We start from the raw sequence: 27,401 nt of genomic DNA on the forward strand, positions 1-27,401 counted from the left end.
ACTTCTCTGGTGGGTACTTTTTTGATGTGTTGTTGGATTTAGTTTGCCAATATTTTATTGCGTATTTTTGCATCAAAATTCATGAGGGAGATTGGTCTGTAATTCTCTCTTTTTTTTTGTTGCATCTTTTGTGGTTTGAGACTCAGGGTTGAAGTGTGATTAGTAAAAACTCAGAGACAAAAATTGGGGTTCAACCTGAAGGTCAGAAAAGCAAAATAGCCAACCACTGGCTCTTACTTCTACCTCAGTCTGAAATGGTGATCTTACCTCTAGGAATCTCATAATGAGGCTGTGACTGAGAGCTGTCTCCTCCCATTTATATTCCTCTCTAGGTCTGGGATTGAGGTCAAGCACCACTACTGCCAGGTTTCTATGACAAGCTAGTAGGACTACTAGGATTAAAGATATGTGTCTTGCTGCCTAGTCTGTAAATTTGGTCAAGGTGTTTGTTTTACTTTTCTGATCCTCAGGCAAGCTTTATTTAATAAAATATAAATGAAATGCCACTACACAAGGTGACTGTAGCCTCATAAAAAGAGTGTAGAAATGTTCCTTCTGTTTCTATTGTGTAGAACAATTTTAGGAGTATTAATATTAGTTCTTTGAAATTCTGATAGAATTCTGCACTGGCCCTTGGTTTTTTTTTGAGAGAGATTTTAATGACTGCTTCTATTTCCTTAGGGGTTATTGGTTTATTTAAACTGTTTATCTGGTCTTGATCTTATTTTGTTAAGTCATACCTGTCCAGAAAATTGTTCATTTCTTTTAGATTTTCCAATTTTGTGGGGTACAGTTTTTTGATGTATAACCTAATGATTCACTGGATTTCCTCGGTATCTGTTGTTACATCCCCCTTTTCATTTCTGATTTTGTTAATGTACATATTCTCTTTTTGCTTTCTGGTTAGTTCAGATAAGGGTTTGTCTACCTTGTTGATTTTCTCAAACAATCAACTCTTTGTTTCAATGATCCTTTGTATTATTTTCTTTGTTTCTATTTTATTGATTTCAGCTCTCAGTTTGATTATTTCCTATTATTTACTCCTTCTGAGTGTGTTTGCTTCCTTTTGTTCAAGAGCTTTCAGGTATGCTGTTAACTGGCTGGTGTGAGATTTCCCCAAATTCTTTATGTGGGCACTTAGTGCTATGAACTTTCCTCTTAGCCCTGCTTTTCTAGTGTCCCATAAGTTGGGTATGCTGTGCCTTCATTTTCATTGAATTGTAGGAAATCTTTAATTTCTTTCTGTATTTCTTCCTTGACGCAGTGGTGATTCAGTTGAACACTATTCACTTTCCATAACTTTGTATTCTTTCTGTATATCATATTGTTGTTGAATTCTAACTTTAAGTCATATTGATTTCATAAGATACAGGAGGTTATTCCAATTTTTTTGTATCTGTTGAGATTTTCTTTGTGACCACATGTTGTCAATTTTAGACAAAGTTTTCTGTGGTACTGAGAATGTATATTCTTTTGTGTTTGCATGAAATGTTCTACATATGTCTGTTAAGCACATTTCAGTCATAGTATCTCTTAGTTCTCTTATTTCTCTGTTAATATTCTATCTGGAAGACCTGTTCACTGCTGAGAGTGGGATGTTGAAGTCTCCTACTACTATTTTTGTGTGCAGCTTGATGTGGGTTTTAATCTTTAGTAACTTTTCTTTTTTTATAAATGTGTGTGCCCTTGCATTTGGGGCATAACTGTTCAGAATTGAGACTTCATCTTGATGGATTTTTTCATGTGATAAATATTAAATGTCCTTCTCTATCTTTTTTGATTAATTTTAGTTTGAAGTTTATTTTGTTTGGTATTAGGATAGCTACACCAGCTTGTTTCTTAGGTCTATTTGATTGGAAAGTCTTTTCCTAACCCTTTAATCTAAAGTAATACCTGTGTTTGAAATTGAGGTGTGTTTCTTGTGTGCAGCAGGTTAGCTCCTATTTTTGTATCCATTCTGTTGGCCTGTGACTTTTTATAGGCAAATTGAGTCCTTTGATATTAAGGAATTTTATTGAACAGTGATTGTTATTTCCTATTATTTTTTTGTGGCAGTGTGTATGTATTTATTTTCTTTGAGATTTGCAGTCATGAGTTTATCTATTGCCAATAATTTTGTGGGTTTAGCTAACTTCCTTGAGTTGGAATTTTTCTTCTAGTACTTCTGTAGGGTTGTGTAACATTAAGTTGGGTACCTCATCCTAGCCCCCAGCACCCATCTTTGGAAGCCCTTTGCCTGAGCCTCAGCCCAAACCTTGATCCCTTCCCAGTAAAAGTCAAGACCACTCCCATAGGCTAGTTAAACTGCCTCCCAGAGAATAACACCTGGTCTTCCCTGTTTGTATTCAGTGGTTCTGTAGGCTTTCTCTTTTCCTCATGGGGCCACCCAAGATCTCAGATGTCCAATTAAACTTGAATATCTTTTAATTTGGTCTGATTTGGTCTGATTGGAATTATTTGCATCAGCAGAGAGGCTCATTTTTAGAAATATTTATAACAAGCTGGATTTGTGGTTAGTTCAAATTTGTTGGATTTGACATTTTCTTTGACTGATGTATCTATTTCTTCTATTGTACTTCAATGCTTGAAATTCTCTCTTCAATCTCTTGTATTCTGTTGCTTATGCTTGCATCTGTGGTTCCTGTACATTTACCCAGATTTTCCATTTCCAGAATACCTTGTTTGTAGCGTTTTTTTTTTTTTGCCTCTATTTCAATTTCCAAGTCTTGAACTGTTTTCTTCACTTGTTAGGTTGTTTTTTCTTGGCTTTCAAAATAGGATTTATTGATTTCTTCCCATTTTTTTGTTTGTGTTTTCCTCCCTTTCTTTAAGCAAGTTTTTCATTGCCTCTTTAACGGCCTCTATTATTTTCACAAAGTTATCTTTAAGGTTGTCTTTTTCTTCCTCATCTATGTTAGGAAGTTCAGGTCTTAGAGAACCACTAGGTTCTAGTGGTGCCATAATTGCTCTTTACTTTGTTGAATGCATTCTTATGCTGCCTTTTATTCAATATGGGATTGGGGTAATTAGAGGTTTCTTTCTGCAATTGTTGCAGGTAGTGTCTGTGCCTCCAAGAACCCTTTTCTTCCAATGGGTGAAGGTGGAGTCTTTGCCTCGGGTGGCCTCTGATGCTCCTGTGGCTAGGGGGGGAGTGGTCTGACTGCAGTAGTCCTGCCTGCTGATCCACTGTGGGACTCTTCTTCCAAATGGTGCAGGTGAGGGTTGCGCCTCCAGGGGCCTTGGATGCATCTGGGGATGTTGGTGGAGTAGCCTGGCCACAGAGACTTGCCTGCTGACTGGCTGCTGGGGCAGGAATGGGTGGGAGAGGGGCACAGGAAATACCCCCGGACTACCTGGACAGCAGTCACTCTCCTCTTCTTCCAGTCCCTGTGGGTGAAGGTGGGGGTTGTGCATCCAGGGCCCTCTGGTGCAGCTCAGGATAGTAGTGAAGCCTGGCCACAGGAGAGTTGCCTACTGAGCGCCTCCTGGGGCAGCGATTAGTGGGGATACTTATTTATTTCTTTAGTAAATGCTTTGAACAAAAATTGGAAAAGAGCAGGGGGCACTTCAGGACATTTCTATTTCCTGTTTCCAATTTCAACGTTCAGACAGTTTCCCTAGTGGTGGGCCATAGGTAAATACAGTAATTGACCACTGTGGAAATAAAAACATGGCAATGGTAGACTATGAAATCTGTGGTTTTGTGATACAGGATACTAGTTAGTTCAGCATAGGAGTTCAGTGTATGTGTAAAAAGGAAATATAATCAAAGCCAAGTTCTAGGGAAGGTACAGAAAGCCTGACATAATATAAGTTCTGTGTTTTCTTCACAGGCTGAAATTCTAATCCCAGAACTGGCTAGAAGAAGAAAAACGGGGATTATATTATTGGCTGCACTGTGTGTTTGTACATATGTATACACGTGTATGTGTGTTGGGAGTCAGAGGTTGTTGGCAGGTGTCTTTATTTATTTATTTATTTATTTATTTATTTATTTATTTATTTAAACAGTTCCCTCACTGGATGATGAACTCACTGATTTGGCAAGATAGCTGGCCTAGAGCTCCAGCAATACTCCTGTCTCTGTCTCCCCAGCAATAGGATGTCAGACTAGTGTTATTGTGCCTGGCTTTCTACACAGATACTGAGGATCCACATTCTCAGGTTCTCATGTTTGTGCACAATTTACCAGGTGAGCCCTTTCAACAGCCCTGTTGGTTACACCTTGACATCGTGTTTAAAGATTTACTTTATTTTCTATAAGTGTGTGTGTGTGTGTGTGTGTACATAGTGTCTCTTCCCTCGGAGTCTAGACCCCCTGGAATTGGAGTTTTGGCAGTTCTCAGTCACCAGAGCTACGGGCTGGGAACTGAGCCCAGGTCCTCTGCACAAGCAATGTGTTCTTCACCTCTCACTTATCTCCCCCCCCCCCCCACAACTTAGCATCTTTAGTAGCCGTTAAAGTAGTAGAGAAGTATAAGGGAAATTAATTTCTATTCAGTGGGGATGGTTTTTAAAACCTCAAATTTGCCTATTCCTTGGTGATTTTTTTTTTTTTTTTTTTTTTTTTGGTTTTTCGAGACAGGGTTTCTCTGTGGCTTTGGAGCCTGTCCTGGCACTAGCTCTGTAGCCCAGGCTGGTCTCGAACTCACAGAGATCCGCCTGCCCTTGGTGATCTTTTAAGAACATTATTTTTTGTCAATTTATCATCAGTTCAACTTCATTTAGGATGACAACATGTTTTTATCAGTAAGTTTCAACTTTCAAATTAAGTATATAAATATGCATTCGTTTAACATCAATATCACTTATATCACAAATAACACCATATTTTTATATTTGAAAACTCAAGATAGAGACATACAGTGTATGTACACGGTATACATAATGATATATATAATAATATGAGATTATATCTTATATACGGCTTCTGTGAATTTTTAAAAAAATACGACATCTACTAATTTCTTTCTCTTAAGATAATTTGAACTTGCTGTCTATTGTATTTTTTAACAAAAAGTTTCCATGGTTTTTTGAAAATAGACTTAAATAGGCCCTGAAAAACAGAACCTGTCAGATCCTCTATTGACTCATTTCAAAACAGAAATTGAAACTTAGTTTGACCTCTTGTACTGTGGTGCTTGCCATGTATTCCAAAACTAAATTACATTATCAGCACAAATAAAGCTTTCAATAAAACAGCTGCCATGGAAAACTGATTTTGAATGGGGCATTCCAGCGTGTACTGTTATCATCTGCATCCGAATCAGATAAAACTTGAGCTCTTGTAGGAACTTGGTACTCAAACTGGCAATTTTTGCGTGTGTATAGTTTACAATTTCTGTGCCAATTAAATTAGTGTTATTTAATGCAATATTAAATAGATCATGGTGTTACCTCAATGGAGTTTTGACTTGCATATTTTCATTGAGCAAAAACAAAAAGGAATTTTTTTTTTTTTTTTGTCAATGGCACAAGCAAGCATTTGAAGCCCACCCAAATGGACTCCTGTGGATTTTAATGTAATCCGTCAGGAGAAACCCTGTAGTGATTTCACACACACTGAGTTGACTTGACCCTTTTCTGTGTCTTTTTTACAGTTTCCAGGTTTGGATTGCCTTATGTCACAGTGGATGATGAGTCCCTACTGGGGGACTTTAACAAGCTCACAGGGTGGCTTCTTTAGACACTCAGGTCCTGTGCTCTCTTTACTCTGTCAATGGCAAGTCCAGAAAGTTTATGGCTTATTGGGGCCTACAAGTTTGTGCTTTTAAAATATGACCCATGGATGATCAGACAAAACTGAACATGAGTGCATTTTACTTACATTTGTTTGTTTTAAAAGATTTATTTTGTGTATCAATTTTTTGTATATATATGAGGAGAACTTTTATGCCTGATATCCACGGAGGCCAGAATAGGACTTGGGCTTCAGTGCCTCTTAAACTATCATAGCAGACATTTGTTTGCCACCATGAGTGCTGGGGAGCAAGTTTGGGTGATCTATAAGAGCAGCAAGTGCACTTACCTGCTGACCCATCTTATCAACCTGTGAGTATTTGTTGGCTAGATTTGTTTTCAAATAACTTTATACCTGTACAAACACATAAGGACCACTTTCCCCTCCCCACTGCTCCAGAGGACCTCTCTTGTTCCCACAATCTCCCTTTCCCATTCCATGATTATATGTTTTGTGGCCCATCAATATTACCCAGGGCTGACTTTGTGACTATGGGCTTGGAGTTGTACGTTGGAGCCTGGTGTGCTCAGCAGTGGGTAGGAAACCAAAGACAGTGAAACTCCCTCTCCAGGACACTATCACTGGCCTGTAGCTCAGAAGCAGAGGAGGGGCCCTCATACCCAGTCCTTCCTTGACTTATTATTGACAGGACTGGTTTTGTGTGGGCCAAGCAAGTAAATAATAGATGTACTGAGTTAATCACTGCAGCAGTTACGCAGAGTGTAGAGAATTACATTTCATAAACGACTTGCCTTAGTGTCTATTAAGTAATTCTCACCACCTCGTCTGAAATATCTCCTGAGCTTTGGAGGAATTTTATTTAGGGTTCAGACTAATAAATACTGATACTCTGCATCTTGGACAGTCACCAGTCTCTGCATAAGCTACCTTTTTTTTTTTTTTTGGTTTTTCGAGGAAGGGTTTCTCTGTGGTTTTGGAGCCTATCCTGGAACTAGCTCTTGTAGACCAGGCTGGTCTCAAATTCACAGAGATCCGCCTGCCTCTGCCTCCCGAGTGCTGGGATTAAAGAAGTGCGCCACCACACCCCGGCTGCCACCTTTCTTTCTGAAGAGAGGTTGTTCTGATTATGCCTGGAATCTGCTTTGGGAGACCCTACTATAAGACTGTTTTTTGTTTGTTTGTTTGTTTTTTGCCAATTTAGTTACATGTTAGTAATATGATTCTTGCCTGGGTCTATGACTTCCCCAGTCCTGGCTTGTTAGCTTGACTTTCACTCTCAAATATTCCTGACCCTGCCTTTCCATCTCCTGAAGAGAACGCTCATACCCAATCAGAGGTGAATTTATTACTCCCAAAACAAATTCAAAGAGGTTTAAGAAACTTGCTGCAGGTAACATAGAGGGCAGGGAGCAGAAATGAGATGTAAATCCAGGTATCAGAGTTTAATCTAATATATTAGGATGGTTATTTTTAATATTTTGTACCTCTTTCATAGAGATTTCAAACATTCTTTCTATTAAAGATTTATTTATGTATTTATTTACTCATTTGTGTGTCTGTGTGTGTTTGTGTGTGTGTCATGTGTATAGATACCCATGGAGGTTATAAGAGGGTGTGAGATCTCCTGGATTTGGGGTTATAACTAGTTGTGTGCCACCTCACATGAGAAAGAAGGCATGAACTCATCTTCATCAGATCTGGACACAACAAGGACAGGAGGAGGAAGTTACAGAAAATACCATTTTAAACGTTGGTATTATTCCCTGTTTGTATGTAGATGCCTGTTACAAGACAGTCTCTTACAATAAGAGCTAGTTGATGTTTGAGGGGCTCATACTAAATGAGTACCAAGACAATACAAATAGAGCATCATCCAGCTTGTCCTGTCATTACCTTGCCTTTAATATGAATGAAACAGTTTATCCATAGCATAGATATATTTGTCAAGGTGAAAAGGATGCTGGGGATGAAGCTGATGCAGGAAGATCTGTGTAAGACCCACAAAATCATAAATAAATAGAGTATGATCTTTGGTAAAAAATTATGCTTAATGTTGCTGTCCTCAGCCTTTAGTTACATGAGTAATATGTTACCTGGATTATTTAGACTGGTTTCTTTATTGCTTTTTAAATTACTTCCAGCAGAAAGCATTCTGTTCTAAGAATGCATGGGCCATTTTTGTTTATCATAAAGCATTATATGATATCTTATCTTGGGTAAGAAGCTTTTGATATTTGTTTTTAAGAATTTGCATCTGCTTTTTCTTCAATACTTCAGATGTTTTCCAGCAGCAGTATGCATTTCTATAAGTTTTGCTTAGAAAAAAAATTATGACACAGAAACATTGGGCAACCTGGCATGAGCCACTCCACAGCTGTGTGAAGCTAAGAAGTAAGGTAAGCTGCAGAGAAAGACGAAAAGCTGAACAGCAATATGAATTTGCATGCAAAAAAGATAAATAGATGCATGGTTTTTCTTATTACAGAGTTTTAAAAAAACATAGAGATAAGACCTTATACTTGGAAAGAATTTGCCTATTTCTTTGTTTAGTCCTATTGTCCTGGTTAAATACCACCACAGTTAGGCCCTTAGAAGATTTCATGGGTTGAAACGTGATGGAATGAGACCTAATATGCATACCAAGGAAATATTTGTCCAGCGAAAGGGGATGCTGGAGATGACACTGACACATGGAGAACTGTACAGCACCCACAGAATTGTAAATAAATAGAGTATGGCATACAGGTCTGAGAGATAGCAAGGCATTAAAGCTGGCTTTCAGGAGGAAGATAAGTGGAGCTCATTAACTCTACTCCAAATCTTTAGTTTTTCAAATCTATGTAACAACCAAGAATAAATATTACTTTGAATTTTTTTATGCTGTATTTAGGCTATTTAAAAGACTCTTGTTATGAAGTGACATTCAACTCCAGCTTGGAGTTTGGCCAGAGGCATTTCTCAAAACTGCTGGGCCAGGCTTGTATCAGGCACTGTGTCCACCAGAGAGTTGATACTCGTCTTTGATCTCTAGTCACAAAGCTTCTCAGAAAGCACGATGGGGTGTAAATCATAAGCTCAGAGACATTCTGTTTCCTAAAGCTTCTGTTCTGACCTGGACAAAGTCCCCACCTTGATTCTAAGAATGGGTTACCAAAAAGTCCAACACATAGGTAAACAGCTGAAGCATGACATATTCTCCAGAAAACATGAAAAGTATTTTCAGACTTATTTCTTAGCTGCAAAGAGTTGATTCTGTGGTCAGTGCCCAAAGTGCCACCTCCCTGTCTCAGTCTTCCATTATAAATTGCCCCATCTTTAATATGGTGGGTCAGTTATGGAAAGCTGTTATCAATAAGAAAAATTATATTCATTGAATATCTGTCTCTCCATGTGCCTGTAAAGCAAAAGGTGCTAAAACGTATTATTACTATTAAGACCTATTATATTTGGCTATTTGAGCCACCAAATTAATGTTTATTAAAAATAACTTCCTCCTGCACCACCTATGACATTAATATGGTCTTATTCTCCCAATATAGACTCTGGAAATATTACCCTCGACCAAAAAGCTAAATTGTCTCATTACATAAACTTTTAAAAGTACGTTGGTTTCTAGTTTTCTTTAATCTATTTGTTGTTTTGTTTTGTTTCTGAGGATATTCTTAGTATACAGCAAACACTTCTTAAAATGCAATCAACTTAAAAGTCAATCATGTATTTATTTTTAAAGTATATTTGGTGAAATCACAAGCTTTGGCCTATATTTTGGTGAATTTTTATGAGAATGTCACAGGTGATATGAAAACGTCACACTTTGTAAATACCTTTATTATTGTCTAAATTTATTCATTAGCAGATAGTCAGAAGCAAGTAGAGCAAGGTGTGTGTACTATAGCCTGTGACCTACATTTATCATTTGCAGTTGGTTAGGTAGGACCACATTTTGTTTGTGTGTGTGTGTGTGTGTGTGTGTGTGTGTTCTCTATAGTGGATTTGTTTCCACATACAAGTGTATGCTTGTCTTATTTCTCTGTGTGTATATGTGCATGTTTTAAGATCTGTAAAACTTATAACTCCAGATTACAACATCTTTGGAAAAATACAAACACATGAGTAACCTCCATTTTTACCTCACCGCCATCTTGGTTAAGAGTACACATGTATGCTAGGATTCTTTGACTTATTAAAATATTCATTTTAATCTTCTTACATTTACTACCATTGGTAAGCTGTAACTTGGGTAAAATACATGTCTAAATTTAACTTATATATCTAATTGAAATATAACTAACAGGTAATGGTACCCAATTCTGAAGAGCTTTAACAGATCTGAGAATATGGCATTTAACAAAACAGCTTCTAACACAGAGACATGCCAGATCCTACAGCATCCTACAGCTCCTTCAATAAGATACATAGTTACAAAAGACCTTCTGCTTGCCTTTGGGTATGGCAAAGTCACCCACACAGCAAAAAGTGGACTTTCACCTCATCAGCTTCCTGGATACTACACCAGGGAATTGATCTTCTCATCCTGCCAAGAGAAGTAGACTAAATTCTTCCCCCCACAGGAAAGTCTTTGGGCCTCTTAGAATCAGCAGCTAATGGAAAGCACTGAAAAAAAAAAAAAACTGTCTCATTTCTGCTCATTTATCTCTCCCAGATCTGTCTAATGGCATTTGATGACTTAAGGTACTGGTAGCTCATTATCTCATTTGTTAAGTTTCCTGATAAAGTATATATATAGGTGTGCCTCTTTCACAGGCTTCATAGTCCAGGATTAACAGGTTTCAGATGTATCTTAATTGATATCCAGAGTTCTCAATTCCCTTTAATTGTCTTCTAAAATGTTCCTGTTCCAGTTGTCTTACAGATACCCACAGGTTCCTAAAAAGTTCTGCTGTTTATCAAAAAATCTAGTCTGATAAAAACTAATAGTCTCCAGAGCCTATTTTAACCCCACCTATTAAGGAGATTTTACAGGTGACTTCTGCTATCTGGACCAAGACCAACTTACAAAGGGCCCTCCAGACAATGCCAACGTCTGCACCAACTCCTGGGACTTCACCATTAGTACCAACACCCCTGGCTGAAAAAGACACCAATCAACTAAAATCTGGTTTTAAAGAACATATCTGCTCTCACGTCTCACTTATTCACCCTTGCCTCTCTTTTACAACCAGGGTACTTCCTTTCCCCTTTCTTTCTGGTAGTTAATGACACTTTCCATGACTAGCCCCATTCATAGGGCCAATAAAAACTATTTATTTTTGCTCCTAGCCATCTGCCCTCTCATCTTTCTCAAGGAACAACTGCCTTTGGTCTCCAGGATGGCAGTAAACCAGATTCCTTCCCAGTCACACCTCTAGCTGAGGGTGAGCCCACCAACTCCCAGCTCTCATCTCCCCCTCTCCCCCTCTCCCATGTCACCCCTGCCTGCAGGAAGTAGCCAGACTAGAGCCGGTGCCCCTTTATCCAAAAGAGTCGAAAATGTTGGGTTAAAAGCTTCACCTTAGCTCCCTGACATCCCTTTATATAAAGAGTCTGAAATGTTTAGTTGGGGGCTTTACCTCAGCACGCTGGCACCCATTTTGAGGCACCTCCCCTGGGAGTTGCCTCAGTTCAAACTCCACCTCTGAGAAAGCCCACCAAATGGTGACCCCCTCCCCAGAGAGGGTCAAGACCACTTTCACAGGCTATTTAAACTGCCCCCCAGAGAATGAATACATGCCTCCTGGTTTTCCATGGTCGTTCTGGTTCTCCTTACGCCCTCTCCGTGTTTTCCCAGGGGGACACCCAGGAGTGCTGTCAGCCATTAGACCTGGGCATCTTTTAATTCGGTCTGATTTGGTCTGAGTGGGATTATTGCGTTAGTGGAGAGGTTTGTTAGTCAGAAAAAAACTTAACATTCAGGTCCTGAGGTAGGGAAGGGGTATGGGCATAAGGCGAACTTCTGACCACCAAGTGGATTGCACTCAAGTGGCCCCAAATAGCTCAGGCTGTCTTTTTACATACTTAAAGTTTTTCTTAACTGGGTTACATAAACAATTTTATTATTGACTTCTATTTGTGGCTTTAAGAAATAAGAAGTCACAATTTAAAAAATATATCACGATCATTTTGAAAGCCCTCATTGTTTCCCTTTATGCTTCCCCAAAAACACCTTCCCACCCCCTGCCTAACCTTATTCTAGACATAGAGTTCAGCATTTCTGCAGGCCTAACTAAATATTGAGCAAGACACATTCTGCTCTCACAGGACTTATATCAGCTGTCAGCTGCTTGAGGTTACAAAGTTAAAAAGTAATAGATATGGCTACAACACTTTAAGGACAACAATATTGAAACCCAGACATTTCTTTCATGTCTGCAAGATATATTTTTATTCGTTTCTTTTTTTCTACAAGAGGGCTCCATGACTCAATCTTTCTGTAAAGGCAGACTTTAATAAGGCACTCTTTTTTTTTTTTTTAGTTTTTCGAGACAGGGTTTCTCTGTAGCTTTGGAGCCTGTCCTGGCACTAGCTCTTGTAGACCAGGCTGACCTCGGGCTCACAGAGATCCGCCTGCCTCTGCCTCCCGAGTGCTGGGATTAAAGACGTGCGCCACCACTGCCCGGCTTGATCTTTTTCCTTTTGACTCAGCCATTTTATGTGTTCTCTGTAAACTATAGTCTCCTTAATACGATATGATTTCTTTGGGAGAAATTGCTATTATTTTACTTCAATTCTATTCTTTTAAATGAAAACACCATTTTCTTTTTTTATTTATTTATTAAAGATTTCTGTCTCTTCCCCACCGCCGCCTCCCCTTTCCTTCCCCCTCCCCCAATCAAGTCCCCCTCCCTCATCAGCCCAAAGAGCAATCAGGGTTCTCTGCCCTCTGGGAAGTCCAAGGACCACCCTCCTCCTTCCAGGTCTAGTAAGGTGAGCATCCAAACTGTCTAGGCTCCCATGAAACCAATAGGTACAGTAGGATCAAAAACCCATTGCCATTGTTCTTGGGGTCTCAGTAGTCCTCATTGTCCGCTATGTCCAGCGAGACCGGTTTTAACCCAGGCTTTTTCAGACCCAGGCCAGCTGGCCTTGGTGAGTTCCAGATAGAACATCCCCATTGTCTCAGTGTGTGGGTGCACCCCTCGCGGTCCTGAGTTCCTTGCTCGTGCTCTCTCTTTTCTATAAATATATTCCAAAGCAAGGAGACTGTGGCCATTAAGGCCACAAGTCCCTAAGCTCACTGTCCTGTTGATAACCATCTCTGTCTTTCTTATACCCTGTCCCAGCCTTCATATTCCACATATTTAGTGACACAAATTCCTGGTAATGTGTTATGTCTAATTATTTATTCAGAGTAACCAAATAGAAGAAGCCCTAGCTATCAATCACATAGAATAAGCTACAAGGTCAAGTTTCCATATACTGTCCAATGAGCTGAAGAAATCACCCAACCTTTGGAGTATAACGATAAGTTAATATGGATATCAGCCATTTGAAAGTATTCATTTCTCCCACACTCCTTCCTCTACATTACATGCATGGAATTATATAGTTGTCATGTTAAATGTGTTCGAACTTTCTCCTCAGTCAAGTTATATATAGTCTGTCTGGGCTGTCAGAGCCTAAAGAAATGGATTCATTCCATCTTGACCAAAGGTCAGAGTGTTTAGGCCTCTTCTTACTTCTTCAAAGTCATGACAGGATGTTTAACCCAAGGTATGGTTGCCTATAGAATCCTTGGCCTATGGTGTGGTCACTGCATGTCCTACCTAAACAACAGAATACTTAACTCAGTGTGTAGTTACTTGATGTTCAAGATACTGAAGAGGTAATTACTCTGCTTGTTCTTTGCATCATGGTAAAGCAGTCTTTTGCCTTCTTCCTTACTTTTGGATTGGAGTATATAAAGCATATGGAAAATAAACATGGGTGAATTCAGTATTCACTGGGTTGTACTCCTGACTCTATTCTGTGCCTCTATCCTTTTTTGTATCTGTTTTGTCTGTCTAACATTTCTGATCTACATGCCCCTCTGGAATGTACAACCCCATCTAGGCTGGACCCCAACACGGGGCATGCCTTATAGGGAAAAGAACACACAATAAGTGGTATGTAATTAAAACCTGTATTGACTGCAGGATGGGAACAGTTCTCCCTCAGATGATTTGCCTACAGTAATTTGGCTGTGATTACTTGAAATAAGAAACAAGGGTCCTGGGCATTGAACTTAAGAAAATTCTTAACCTTATATCATTGTATATTGCAATTATACAAAACACAATTTTAATGACAAGAATTAGTGGAAATTATTTTTGTGATAGGCTTTTCAGCATTGAAATAAAAAGTAAATAAATGTGGATTTATTTTGACTTATGGTTTTAGAGGTTGCACACCAATTTTGGCTGTTTGACATTTCTGGGCTGATGTGAAACAAAATAGAACAGATCAATACAGAGAAAAGAAATGTCTTACTATATAGTGGCCAAGATGCAGAAAGACAATTGAGCTGATGACGAGATACTGGAGACCTTGTTTCTCCAGCCATGTCCTACCAATTACAGTCTCCAGCATCTCAAGTACAGTACCATTACTAGTGAACAGAGCCTTCAAGACATCAGTCTGTGGGGGTGGCTACTGGTGATTGGCTCTCTTTCTTAGTCTTTATGCATGCTGCTCCATCCATAAGCCTGTGAATGTGCTTTTTCTGTCTTTACGGTAGTTCCTAATAACCACAAGCATTACTGTCTCTGTAAAGTATTTTCTGTTTTTAATCCTTCTTTCTCCTTCAGTTAACTGTTGTATACACTGTTCATTATCCAGGGCTACATTCTAGTATTTTGTTCTTTGTTACTCTCATGACATTGAACAACTTAAATGTAGGAAATACTTTATCATTGTGTGTAGGAACACAAGATTCCTACGATACCAGGTTGTCTTTTAAAATATGTTTTTACATTTCACTGATAAATAGAAAGAAATAGATTATGGTCTATACATGAATAGAATGGGTAATGATAGAGTAACTGTCATATATGTGGTGGGAGGCATATTTCCTGGGAGGCATTTTCTCTTGGACCTTGATAGGTATGTTCACTGAGGTTCCTGATAAAATGTGTTTCCAGGTATTGGGAACTAATGCTTAGGCACTGGGATCAGCTATGAGGAGGGAACTGAGTGGGTTCAAGGGCGGGACAAAAGCAGGGTGTTCCACCAGATTAGTCCCCTGGGGATGGGTGAAGAACAGGAGAAGACAGCACAGCAGGCAATTTGCTACAGACTGCGGATGTGACTGGGGACTGGACTTGGAGGAGAGGGTGGAGAGGGAAGATCTAAAGCCAGCATATTCACTGGCTTGCTTCCCTGTTGGGTTCCCAAAGAATGCTTGCTCGATTTGGGAGCTGGGATAACAGGATGAGTGGGAGGAAGGTGCAAAGAGAAGATCTGCTAGATCAGCTGGAGATGGGATCAAAGAAGAGGATCCACAGCAGCTCCTTTACTACTGAGATGGGGTTGAGAAGGAGGGACTGGATTTGAGAAGAGGAGGGAGCGCTGAAGATCTGCAGTTAGCCTATGTGCATTCTAGGTGGAGTGGTCTGTGCTTTCTCAGGGAATACATGCTGGAGTTGGAGGCGGGGTTAAATAACAAGCGGGAGGAAGGGAGTTTGGTGGGAAATATCTGGACACAGCAGCAACATGTGATCTCTTACAGAGGTGGTGTGTTGGAAGCCATTGTTGGCTGGTCAGAGGTCACAGCCTCCCTGTGGCCTAGCAGTCTTATCTCAATAATCCACACAAAATGGAGCCCCTTCCCTCCAGCAGAACTTCATGTTTCTGCCTGCCTGCTCTTATCTGGAGAATATCCCTAGGCCTCAAGGACTGACCTTACCTAAAAGCTGTTTCGAAAACCAGATGCCTGATTGATCTTTAGTCTGACTCTTGGCACAGATCCATGCTGCAAAGCCTTGTGCTAGGAGCTCTAAGACCCTATTGCCACATAGGAAGCCTTGTGATAGGAGCGTGTCACTTAATACAAGTAGGGTTTGTCTCCAGGCTCCCCAATCCTAGATTTTCCTTATAGTCTTGAATAAAATTGAGCCGACTCACTGAAATCTGTCTCCTAGAAGGCTATTCCTCTTTGAGGTCATGAACCACATTCAAACCTTTCTGTTGCTCCATCTGCCTCTTTCCACTCGACCTGATTGCCAGTCGGCCAAGGGGATCGAAGATCTCCATGCTGGTGGTAAGACTGGGGGACCGGAATTGGAGGAGAGGACAGTGAAGACAAAATCAGTCTACCTACTTCCCTGGTCAGAGTTCATGAAATATAGTTTTTACATTGTTTGTTTGATATATATATATATATATATGCATATATGACACTTAACTGATTGTTAGTCTGAGATCTTTATTTATAATACAGATAGACAGATGCACACACACAAACACAGAGGCTGCTATGTTGCCACAGTTAGAGTATATATAATGTATATATATACATATATATATACTCTATATATTTCTAGAATATGAAATGAATTGCTTTTTAAAAGTATACATGATGTGATTATATCACAAAAGATTTAAAATATAAAGATGTTTGTAATTTGCAAATGAGTGAGCTGTGATCTCTCCAAAATGTGATTTTTTCTAAAATTCCACAGCCATTCATTTTGCCATAGAAACAAACCTCTATTTGTCTGAGCATTATGAAGCTAATCTTTTCCAGCCAGAAAGAGATACCCAGAAATGCCAGGTCCAGGAGAGACTGAACAAGAGGCACTACTCTAAGTATGTCAGTGGAAATAATGACAACCACATCTTCCCACTGACATCATTAGAGAAACTCATTATTCATTTTATTGGGCTCTTTGTGTGGAAACAAAATGGGACTTTTAATTAATATATATAATATAATATTTTAAAGTGTAATATACTAAAGTATTAAAATAATATATATTACATATTAGTACTGGATAACAAATTCATATGTTTTAGATTTAATTAAAGAGAAAATTTTTTATTCTCCATCTGGGATACAAAACATAATTTTATTATATCACTTATTATGAAGATTAATCACTATTAATGACTGGCAGGAGTTAAGTATTGAAAACAAAGTGTTTTAAGATTAAGCTCTATACCATAGGCCAGCAAATGCTGCTTATGCCCTGAGGGAAGTAAGAGCTGCCAGAATTAAACATGTCAGTTTTAATGGTCTGGAACTCATTTTTGCCAGTTGCTTCAAGTACAAGAAGTGACTTGAGCTTTTCTCTATTTTTTTTTTTTGGCCATTATTATTTAAAGTGAGAGTAAAGGTTCAGTCTTTCTGATCTGAGGCAAACAGTCAAAGCTAAACTCATCATCTACAGATCTCCCTGTAAGGTTATTATGCGCCATACGCCAGCTTTCGCTGCAACGGCCTAAAGTAATAGGCTGAAAATAAGACTTTTTTGTGTTTTCTGAGTAATTGGAATTGATCCATATTATTTGTCTAAATTAAAGACTAGGAATGAAGAATTAGAGAAAGAACTAAGTGAAGTATGAAGATAGCTTTTTTAAATATCCCAATGTAACACTGAGTTTTATATTTTTTTCATTTTCTGTGTAAAAATATTGATGCTTTCATCCTACAAATATTTTTATTTTATAGTTACAGAAGCTGAAATATACTTGAAAATACAACAATGTAAAAAAAATCATGTTTTCTATAATCTAATATGTCAAGTTAAAAAATGTATGTTAAAAAGCAGAATCTTTTTAACATGTGGACATGTTCCTACACGTGTTTATAAACAATCTTCAGGTTTGGCAGCTTATTCTGGAATAGAACTTAATTAAGGTCAAATATATTCACTCCTTGTGATGCTGAGACTGTTCTTTAACAGGTTCCGACAACTTCATGATTACGACTGTATTTGTCACGGATGTCTCATTACTGACAGAAGCCTGACTCCATAGCACTGTGATCTGCATATGCAGAGAGAGCGCTTTGAATGAAGTTCACTTTTCTTTTTCATTAGGTGTATGATCTAGATAACTAGAGCCCCCATCAAGAATAAACAGGAGGTGGCTTTCAAGAAACTATACGTGATGTGTCACCTGAAACTGTCAAACTAGGCACTAGAGAAGGATGACCCTACTCTGCAAAACCTTATCCACAGAACACTGATGGTATATACTTTGCTTTAGGGCCAAGACTGGTGGTGTATGCCTCTAAGCTAAGCACTAGGGAGATGGAGCCAGGAGGTCCCTGGGATCAAGGCCAGACTACACAATGGGAAGATGTTGCCATGCGCACAAATCATGCGTGTAGGAAGCTTAGCAGGACAACCATCCCTAATTCTGTACCTATAGATTATTCCTGTTAGTTTATCCTGCTGCCTCTGCGTGTTTTCAAATAAGACTCATGCTTGTTAAACCCGTTGTAATTCATTTACTTATTTATTCACAATTCTCTCAGCTCTGTTGTATTATGACCCTATAAAGGTTACATTAATTATAGGTAAAAGAAGTCTTTCTGAAAAGATTATATATAGTATGATACTCTGAAAAATCAGAGAGAGACACACACATACACACACAGAGAGACACAGACACACTACACACACAAAGAGAGAGAGAGAGAGAGAGAGAGAGAGAGAGAGAGAGAGAGAGAGAGGAGAGAGAGAGAGAGAGAGAGAGAGAGAGAGAGAGAATCCTATGTAGTGTAGAAAACTATATACATAGCTCAGGCTGGCCTTGAATTCACAATCAACCATCCTTAGAATTCCAAGTGTTAAAAGCACAGGTGTGTACCACCATGCTTAGTTTAAGGCAAAAATCATTAAAAAAAAAAAAAGAAAACTCTACAGTTACCAGGAATTTAGTTAGAGGAATAAATAGCATGCCACAAGGTATTTTCACCATCGTGAGATTTTTCTGTGTATTAATAAAATGAATAACCATCTTGCCTTTTAAAAACCCATAAAACTGTGTAAAAGTATTAGTGAACTCTGTTGTAAACTGTAACAATCTTTAGATACTGGATTCTGAAGGGGATCAAATGTAGCATACTAAGGAAAGGATGAAGGAAGTATGTGGTAGTATGGAAAACATTGAGGGACATGGTGTGAGGACTCTGCTTATTCTGCTCAATTTTTCTATAAATCTAAAAGCGTTCTAAAATACTTTTAAAACTGTTTTCAAAAGTATTGAATAAAGGATTTTAGAGGTTATATTTGTTTTCAAGTAACTGAGCAAAGTTACATTTTTTCTCAAACTTCACAACTGCCATTAGACTTTTGAAAAGCTCTGAACTTCAACAAATTAGAAATCTAGACAAGATATAATTGAACTTACTACATTCTTCAAATTTCTGACACAGTGCCAATATCTTTATCGTTAAAGCAAGCTCTTAGCCGGACGATGGTGGCGCACGCCTTTAATCCCAGCACTCGGGAGGCAGAGGCAGGCTCTGTGAGTTCGAGACCAGCCTGGTCTACAGAGCTAGTGCCAGGACAGGCTCCAAAGCCACAGAGAAACCCTGTCTCGAAAAAAAAAAAAAAAAAGCAAGCTCTTTAAGTAGTCTCCCTTATTCCCAAACATACTTTCTGATTGTCTGTGGCCATATGCCTTTTCCATGCTAATGGGTCAAGAATATGTACAGGTAAAGAATCACCAGATGTCTCAGCAGATCAAGTCTGTTGCCCCAAAGCCTAAAGACAACCAGCAATCTAAGTTGCTCTCTAACTTCCACACAGATGCGTGCACATGCGTAAATCAGTGTAATCATTGTCTAATTTGTAACAGAAGTTTATTAAGGAGCATACATTAATCAGAATTTTTATCATTGTATAAAACACCTGAAACAAGAGAAAAATTATTAGGGCTTACGTTTTCAGAGATTTCAGTGCAGAGATCTTGGCTCTGTTGATTCTGTGTGCATGATAAGACAGAATCTCATGATGGCAGAAGCATGTGGCAAACACTATGATCCTCGTGGTAGACAAGAAGTAGGGAGAAGGGAAGACACTAGAGCCCAGGTGCAACATTCAAAGGCATACTCCCAAGGAGCTATTTCAATTAATTAATTATTTTCTATTTCCAAAAGTTTCCCCTACTTTCCAAAATAGTACTCATTACCAGAGTGTGAGAGTGTATTCAGCACCTGAGCAGTTTGAGATGATTCCTATCCTAATCATAGCAACCTGTTTTCATGGCCATCACCAGTGGTATTTATCTGGAGATTCTACACAGCATTTTGATCAATTGAATTTTCTATAATAATAGATTCAAATAAAGTACTTGGGTTTCAAATTTTCAATGCCACAGCTATTTTCTATGGAAATAAAGATCCAAGAATATTGTACATATATATATATATATATATATATATATATATATATATATGCATACACACATACTCAGGCTTTTATATACTGAACAATGTTAAAAACAAAGATGTTAAAATAATTAAAACATTTAAATTTATAATTTATCCTAAAGAATTGTATCGTCCTAAGGAGTGTGTGCTTGACAACACTTAGCTACAAAGACATGTGAGAAAAGCTTGGAATATGCCCGAAAAACTAACCTTTAGCATCAAGAAAATCACGCTCGACTCTTCACCTATTCCTCAGCTCCTCCAAAACCAGTTCCTCAGTCTCCTTCCCCGCTCTGTAGCAGAGAGCCTGCTGTGGCCTTGCCTTCCTCTCTGACCCCATTTCAAGCAGATCACCTAGACCGTCTCCTCGGGCCTTCCTTCCCCAACTCATCTCATTGCCCAGCATCGGTTGACATTTCCTTGAAACATGCCACATAGGCTAGGGAGACAGGTAGGCTAACTGCACCTCCCCCTCTATTCCTCTAAATCTAATCCTCTTATCTCATCCCCAGCTCTGCAACAAATCACCAGCTATAGCCGTGCCTCCCGTTTTGCCTCCTGTCTTGTAATGGCTCACATAAATCGGCCCCTCCAACTCCCTGTCCTTGGTACCTTCCTTTACTCAAACCCCCACTCCCGCAGGCATTCTCTGGGAACACACCAGCCAAGCCTGCCAGAGAAGTGAGTCAACCAAGGAAGCAGATAGGCAAGCTTCAGATATTTATTCCCCCTACTCTCTCTCTCTCGTAGCCAATCATGCAGTATTATTATCCCCCAACTCTGCAGCGAACTACTTGCTGTGGCCTCTCCTCATTCTGTGCCTGCTCCCAGGGAACTAAGCAGATCCTGGTGGACCGCTCGCCTTCCTCCCTTTCTTCCTGCAGACCCCTTCAGCTCCCCACCTAGCCACTCTCTTTCTAAGTGTCAGCTCCCAATACCAAAAAAGAAAAAAAGAAAAATTGTGCAAGCACAAACCCTTGGGTCTATAATGGTATCCTGCCTATAAGACACGCTAGTGCAAAGCTTGTGGGAGTAGCCAACCGATATCTGATTTCACTGAAGGCTGACCCCATGAAATGAAACCCATAACCAGATCTACTTTGGTAACAAAGAACCTGATACTAGAAGGCCAGGGTACCCAGGGTAAATACAAATACTACTGTTTTATTTCTTAAGGAAAATAGAATGTCATACTGCTATATGCCTAGATCAGTGCCTTGCTTACCCACCATCAGAGAAGCTTCCTCCTGCAGCTGATGGGAACAAACACAGAGACTCATGGCCAGACCTTATGTAAAGACTGAGAGGTGTTGGAACATTCAGCCCTAAAATGTGACGTGTCCCCCAAACTCCTCCCCTCAGGTTCCTATAGGAGGGGAGGTAAGAAGACTGTAACAGCCAGAGGGGACAGAGGACACCAAGGAAACTAGGCCTTCTAAGTCAACAGGATCCAATATACACAAGCTCACAGAGACAAGCGGCATGCACTGGTCTCCACAGGTCTGCATCAGATGGAGTCCTAGAGTTGAAAGGAGAAGTGGACACATGCTCCAAACCCTGACCCAGAGGCAATGTCCAATTGATGATCATTTGCACATGAAACTTTAGTTTTCTCCAAGGGAGGATCACTGGGAAAACAAACTATTCTTCAGGCTAGGCTACGGGCCCAGCCATAGACAGCCAACAAATAATGAACGCAGAGGCTTTTTTGGAAGTTCTTTGTCTCATAGTGTTAGGTCGGGGCTTGTTCTTTCTTTGTTACTTTCTTTCTTTCTTTCTTTCTTTCTTTCTTTCTTTCTTTCTTCCTTCCTTCCTTTCTTTCTTTCTTTCTTCCTTCCTTCCTTCCCTCCCTCTTTCTTTCTTTCTTTCTTTCTTTCTTCAATTTTACACTATTTTTATTTTATTTTAATTTATTTATATTTTTCTCCTCTCTCTTTACATTACAGATCTTTGCATATATTTCATGACTTCCAGTTTAGGGCTTTTATGATATTCCTGAGTGTAGAAAAGAGTTGTTCTCTGCCTCTGTATCTATTTCTTGTGCCTTTTCTTGGGCTTTTCCCTTCTCTTTGTTTGTTTTGTCCTATTCCAATGTGTTAGTCTTTATCTTATTATATTTTATTTTGTTTTTGTCTGCTAGAAACTTGTTTTCTAATGAGAGACAGAAATAGAATAGATGCTTATGGGAAAGGAGGTGGAGAGAAACTGGGAAATGGTAATTAGGATATATTATGTGAGAAAAAGTAATCTATTTTCAATAAACGGAAACAATTCACACAAAAGGAAGAGAAAATTACATTTGTGAGTGAAAGAGACAAAGAAGCTATTATAACATAATAAAATTATTGTTGCACTAAACAGAGAAGTTGGGTTTGTTGTGAACAGAAATTACCCAAAGTATGGTAGAGTTAGAGCAGACCAGATATAGATGCTCACTGAAGAGTGAGGGCTGGAAACTGTCATGATCTGTGAAATGGAAAAGGAGGAAAGGGATCCATAATGTGCAGACCCACGGAATGCAAGAGGGGTGACTCGATTCTGTGGACAGTTGGAAGGAAAAATGAGAGAGCAGTGAACTTAGAATTCTGGGTACACAAATTGGGTTTTACTTACAGATTTGATGAACACCTATACTTCACTTGAATGTGCAACATTAATGAGCGTGTATACTGAGGAAGTCTGTACAAGGAATGGGAGGTCTGAGTGCATGCTCTAAAAAAAAATCAACATTTAGATGTTGAGACAAATAGTAATCAAAGGAAGATTATACTAAGAATCCCCCCCCAGGGCCGGATGGTGGTGGCACATGCCTTTAATCCCAGCACTTGGGAGGCAGAGGCAGGCTGATCTTTGGGAGTTCGAGGCCAGCCTGGTCTACAAGAGCTAGTTCCAGGACAGGCTCCAAAGCTACAGAGAAACCCTGTCTCGAAACAAAACAAAACAAAACAAACAAACAAACAAAAAACATACAAAGAACATCCCAAATGCTAAACTATTAAATGAAAATCAAAACCACTATGTAGGCTTATAAAATTTCAAGGTTAAGAAAATGTGTCATGAAGAGATAAAGGGAAGACACAGGATATGGCTAGTTGGCAAAGTGCTTGTCTTGCATGCACAAAATCCTGGGTTCCATTCCCATCACCATATATACCAAGGGTCACACACAACTGTAATTCCAACACACTCAGGAGGTAGGGACAAGATGATAAGACGTCCGTGACTCTTCCTTCTCGCTATACTGTGAATATGAGTGTTGTCTGGGATGCATGGGATCCAGAAAGAATGAAAGGAAGAAAGCAAGAAAAGGAGAGAGAAAGAGAGAGAGGAAAATGGGGAGGAAGGAACAGAGAGAGAAAGAACGGGGAAGGAAGGTTGGACAAGGAAAGAAGGAAGAAAGGAAGGAAGACAGGAAGGAGAGAGGACTGAGGGAGAGAGAATATTAGTCTGGAGGATGGGTTTCATAAAGAGAAACAAAATAGAAACCACAATGTACTGCAATGAATAAAAGTTAATGCCGTACTCTTCCATCTCTACCTCTCCATCAACCCCTTCAGAGACTATCATTCGCCACCCACTAAGCTTCTTCTTTGTATTAGTTTGCTTCTGCTGCTGTGATCAACATTCTGATCTTAAAGCAACTTGTGGAGGAAAGAGTTTATTAGACTTACAGATTACAGTCCATGACCATGGGAAACCAAGGCAGGAACTCAAGCAGGAATGTGGAGACCATGGAATTGGAATTCTCCTTGCTGTTTAAGGAAGAGAAAGTAAACTCTTCGCAACATTCAGGGGTAGGTCAAAACCAAAGCATAGCCAAACCTCTGCTTTAGGGAAGCAGCATTCATCCTGAAACTGGAAAGGAGGCAATAAAAATGGGACAGGCAAGCTTCAAGGCACTGAATAAAGAGCAAGATCTAAATGGGAGAAAATGAACGCACATGTAGAACGAAAGTAACTCCTCTATACGAGACCATCACAGCTTAGCAGCACAATACCCTGTAATTGTCCAAATGTTTCCTCTCAAGATCAGGCAGTTAAGTGAGAGAAGTAGTTACTGGAGGTTTTCAGGTGAAAGTTCCTGCACCGGCAGCCTCAACAAGTTGTACAGGACCCAGTTGTGTATCCTCCATATGCTAATTAAAGAAACAAGATGACAACAGACAAGATTTATCCACAATGGAGAGAGGAACAAATAAAGGACCATATAGATCTCCCAAGTTTTCAGGGTATTGAAATAAGGTTCAGTTTTAAACAGAGGTCAAAAGGGATGTATAATCAAGCTGCAAGCTATACTGTCAATGTGTGGACCCTCCCATCATCTGTCCATCATCTGCCTTGGCACTGGACTGTCCAGCAGTATGCTCCCAAAGTGGTCTTGATAAGTTGGTAGAATTCTATGGAATCTCTTCCCGGGAGGTAAGTTCCTTCTCTGACTGGTACTGGGTCTTCAGTCTGTTCCTTCTCCCAGCATGGAATTCCTCGAGAAATAACATTCTCTGAAGCCCATTTCTTCAGTGAGTAGAAGGCAAAGGGCAGAAGTTTCTGTTTAAAATATATTTTCTCCCTCTCCCTATTGCTGCGGCCAAGAGCCAAGAGAAAATATCACATAGCCTATCATCACTCTTGGAAGAATCAAAATTCTAATGAACGCAGAGAGCTTCCACTCCCAGGTACAGTGATAAACGATAGGTCTACCCAACATAAATCAGGGATTATTCATCTGTGTCCTCAGTGTTATTAATCTCCTTTTAAGTACTGTTTTCATCACATTCCATGTTTTTGATAAGACATATGTTCATTTAGTTAGAAATATTTTTTTAATTCCTCTGGAGAGTTCTTCTTTGACCTGTATATTATTTTAAAAGTTGTTCTTTTATCCAACAGTAACTGGACTCTCAACCTCCATCCACCCTTTTATTCACAGTTAGCTCAGTTTCACTGTTGTCTTAGGAAGTCACTGTATGATTTTTATTTATTTTAAATTTATGAGTGTTTAATGGACGGAAAGTGTGGTGTCTCTTGGGGAACATTACGTGTGAGCCTGGCTATCCATGTTTACAGTGCTTTTACTAGTTAAATTTCTTTGTAAATGTTACTTACACCATTTTGATTTGTGGCAGTGTTGGGTTCAGCTGTCCTTGCAGATTTTCTGACTGCCGGATCTGCTTGTCTATTTCCAATAGCGTGGCATGAAAGTTTCCAACTGTAATAAAAATTCATCTGCTTGTCTTTGCAGTTTTTCCGGCTTTCCCCTCATATGTTTTGATGTTTTTATTGTTGAATGAAGACATATTGGAGGCTGTGATGTAGTCATGGTAACTGACCCTTTAATCATAAGAAATAACTCTTTATCTATAATGACTTTCCATAACATGAAGTCTATCTTCTCTGAAGTCAGGTAACTATACCACGGTGTTTAAGCATGTGACTTATATTTTACTCCATATTTTTATGGATCGTGAATTTTCAGCTAATGACAAAATGAGTCTTCTGTTTATCTCTCTGTGGTCTGGACCACCTGACCATGTTTAAACACATTGAGTTGGCTGACATTTGGAGTGATTACTGCTACACTTCCATCATATCTGCTACATTTGTTACTGTTTTCTAGTGATCTTTATTCTTTTTTCTTACTTTTGTACAATTCCTGTGTGTGTGTGTGTGTGTGTGTGTGTGTGTGTGTGTGATTTTAATTTAGGGTTTTCCTATTCTTCATTAGCAAGTTTTACATTTACTGATTGTTTATTTTGTTGATGTTGTTGTTATTTGAGACAAAGTCACTATGCAGTTCAACTTAGTCTAGAAGAAGCTGTACAGAACTAAGTGGTCTCAACCTCACAATCCTCCTGCCTCGAAGATTACCGGCATGTGTCAACAATGCCTATATTTTCCTTGTTTGTCTATTTTGTTACACTTTTCTAAACGGCTGCTTTAAAGGAATAAATATAAATTTATGATTTAGAAATCTACTTTCTAATGAAACTATGCCACTTCAAGGATAATGTGGCACTTTATGACAATAAAATAATCTTGATTCCTTTCTCCCATACATTGCATTTTTTGCTGATACTATTTATACTTATATTGTATCAAATCTTCAAATAGATTGTTGACTTTATTGTTTTGAAATAACTGAAATATGCTAGATAAATTATGAATTTAGCTTGGTGGTGGTGGCACACGCCTTTAATCCTGGCACTCAGGAGGCAGAGGTAGGCAGATAACTGTGAGTTAGAGGCCAGCAGAGATAGTTCCAGAACAGGTAAGGCTGTCACACAGATAAGTGCTGTCTCACAAACCAAAAGAGAAAAAAATAAAAGAACTTAAAAGGAGTTTTTATTTTACCTTCATGTTTTCTTTCATGATTTTCTTTTTTAAAAAAGTTTTCTTTATTTTTGTTTCATGTGTAAGAGTGTTCGCCTATATGTTTGTGCACCACCTGCATGCATTCTCATTCCTGCCATTTTGACCATGTGCTCTCTTTCTTGACTCTCTTGGCCTTCTTGATCCTCTTGTCCCCCTCTCTCCTTTTTGAGTTCTCCTCTCCTCCCCCTCCTCTTCCCTCCTCTTCCTCTTCCTCCTTCTAATCTCTTCTCTTCCTCTTCTTTTTCCTTCTCTTCCTCTCTTGTTCTTCCCTTTTCCCTCTTTTCTCATGCCCTGATTCAGTTCACTTGCCATGTCTATTATTTTCTCTCTGCTCTGAACTCTTCCAGATGCCCCTGGTTCCACTCTTCCCTCAGATCTACAATAAAAAAACCTCATCTCAACCATACCTTAAATCAGTCATATTCTCACTTTACACATCTGGTGACAAAAAAAAAAAAAAAAAAAACCCACATTATACAGGTAGGTTTACCAACAAGATCCTTCCATTTTTCTTCTTCTAAGAAGAAGTCATCTTCACTTTTCACATCTCTTCTGCAGGGCAAAGAGTTGGTGAGTAATTTTTCTCTCTCACTCTTTCAAATATTGCATCTATTACTTGCAGATAAAGATTTTGTTGTCTGTAGCATCTTCAGTAATTCACACACACACACACGATTTTTGCAATTAGAAAGTGATAGGCCTTCCTGTTGTGCTTGACCTTTCTTTGGTTGTTGATGTGATGATATTGCATTGTAGTCCTTAGTATATAGTCTTCTCTGTGTCTCATGCGTACGTGGCTTGGTTTGTGTCATCACTGTGAGAAAATTATCAGTGAATGCTACTTTAAAGATTTTTCCTGTTCCTTCTTTTTTTGAAATTATCATTATGTATAATTAGATATTCTGTAGTAGTGCCACATTCTTGGATATTCTATTTTGTCCCCCCCCCCTTCTCTCTCTCCCTGGTCATTTTCCT

The sequence above is a fragment of the Alexandromys fortis genome, unplaced genomic scaffold, assembly GCF_014885135.2.
Source record: "Alexandromys fortis isolate MF-2015 unplaced genomic scaffold, M_Fortis_MF-2015_v1.1 scaffold_58, whole genome shotgun sequence".
Taxonomy (NCBI): Eukaryota; Metazoa; Chordata; class Mammalia; order Rodentia; family Cricetidae; genus Alexandromys; species Alexandromys fortis.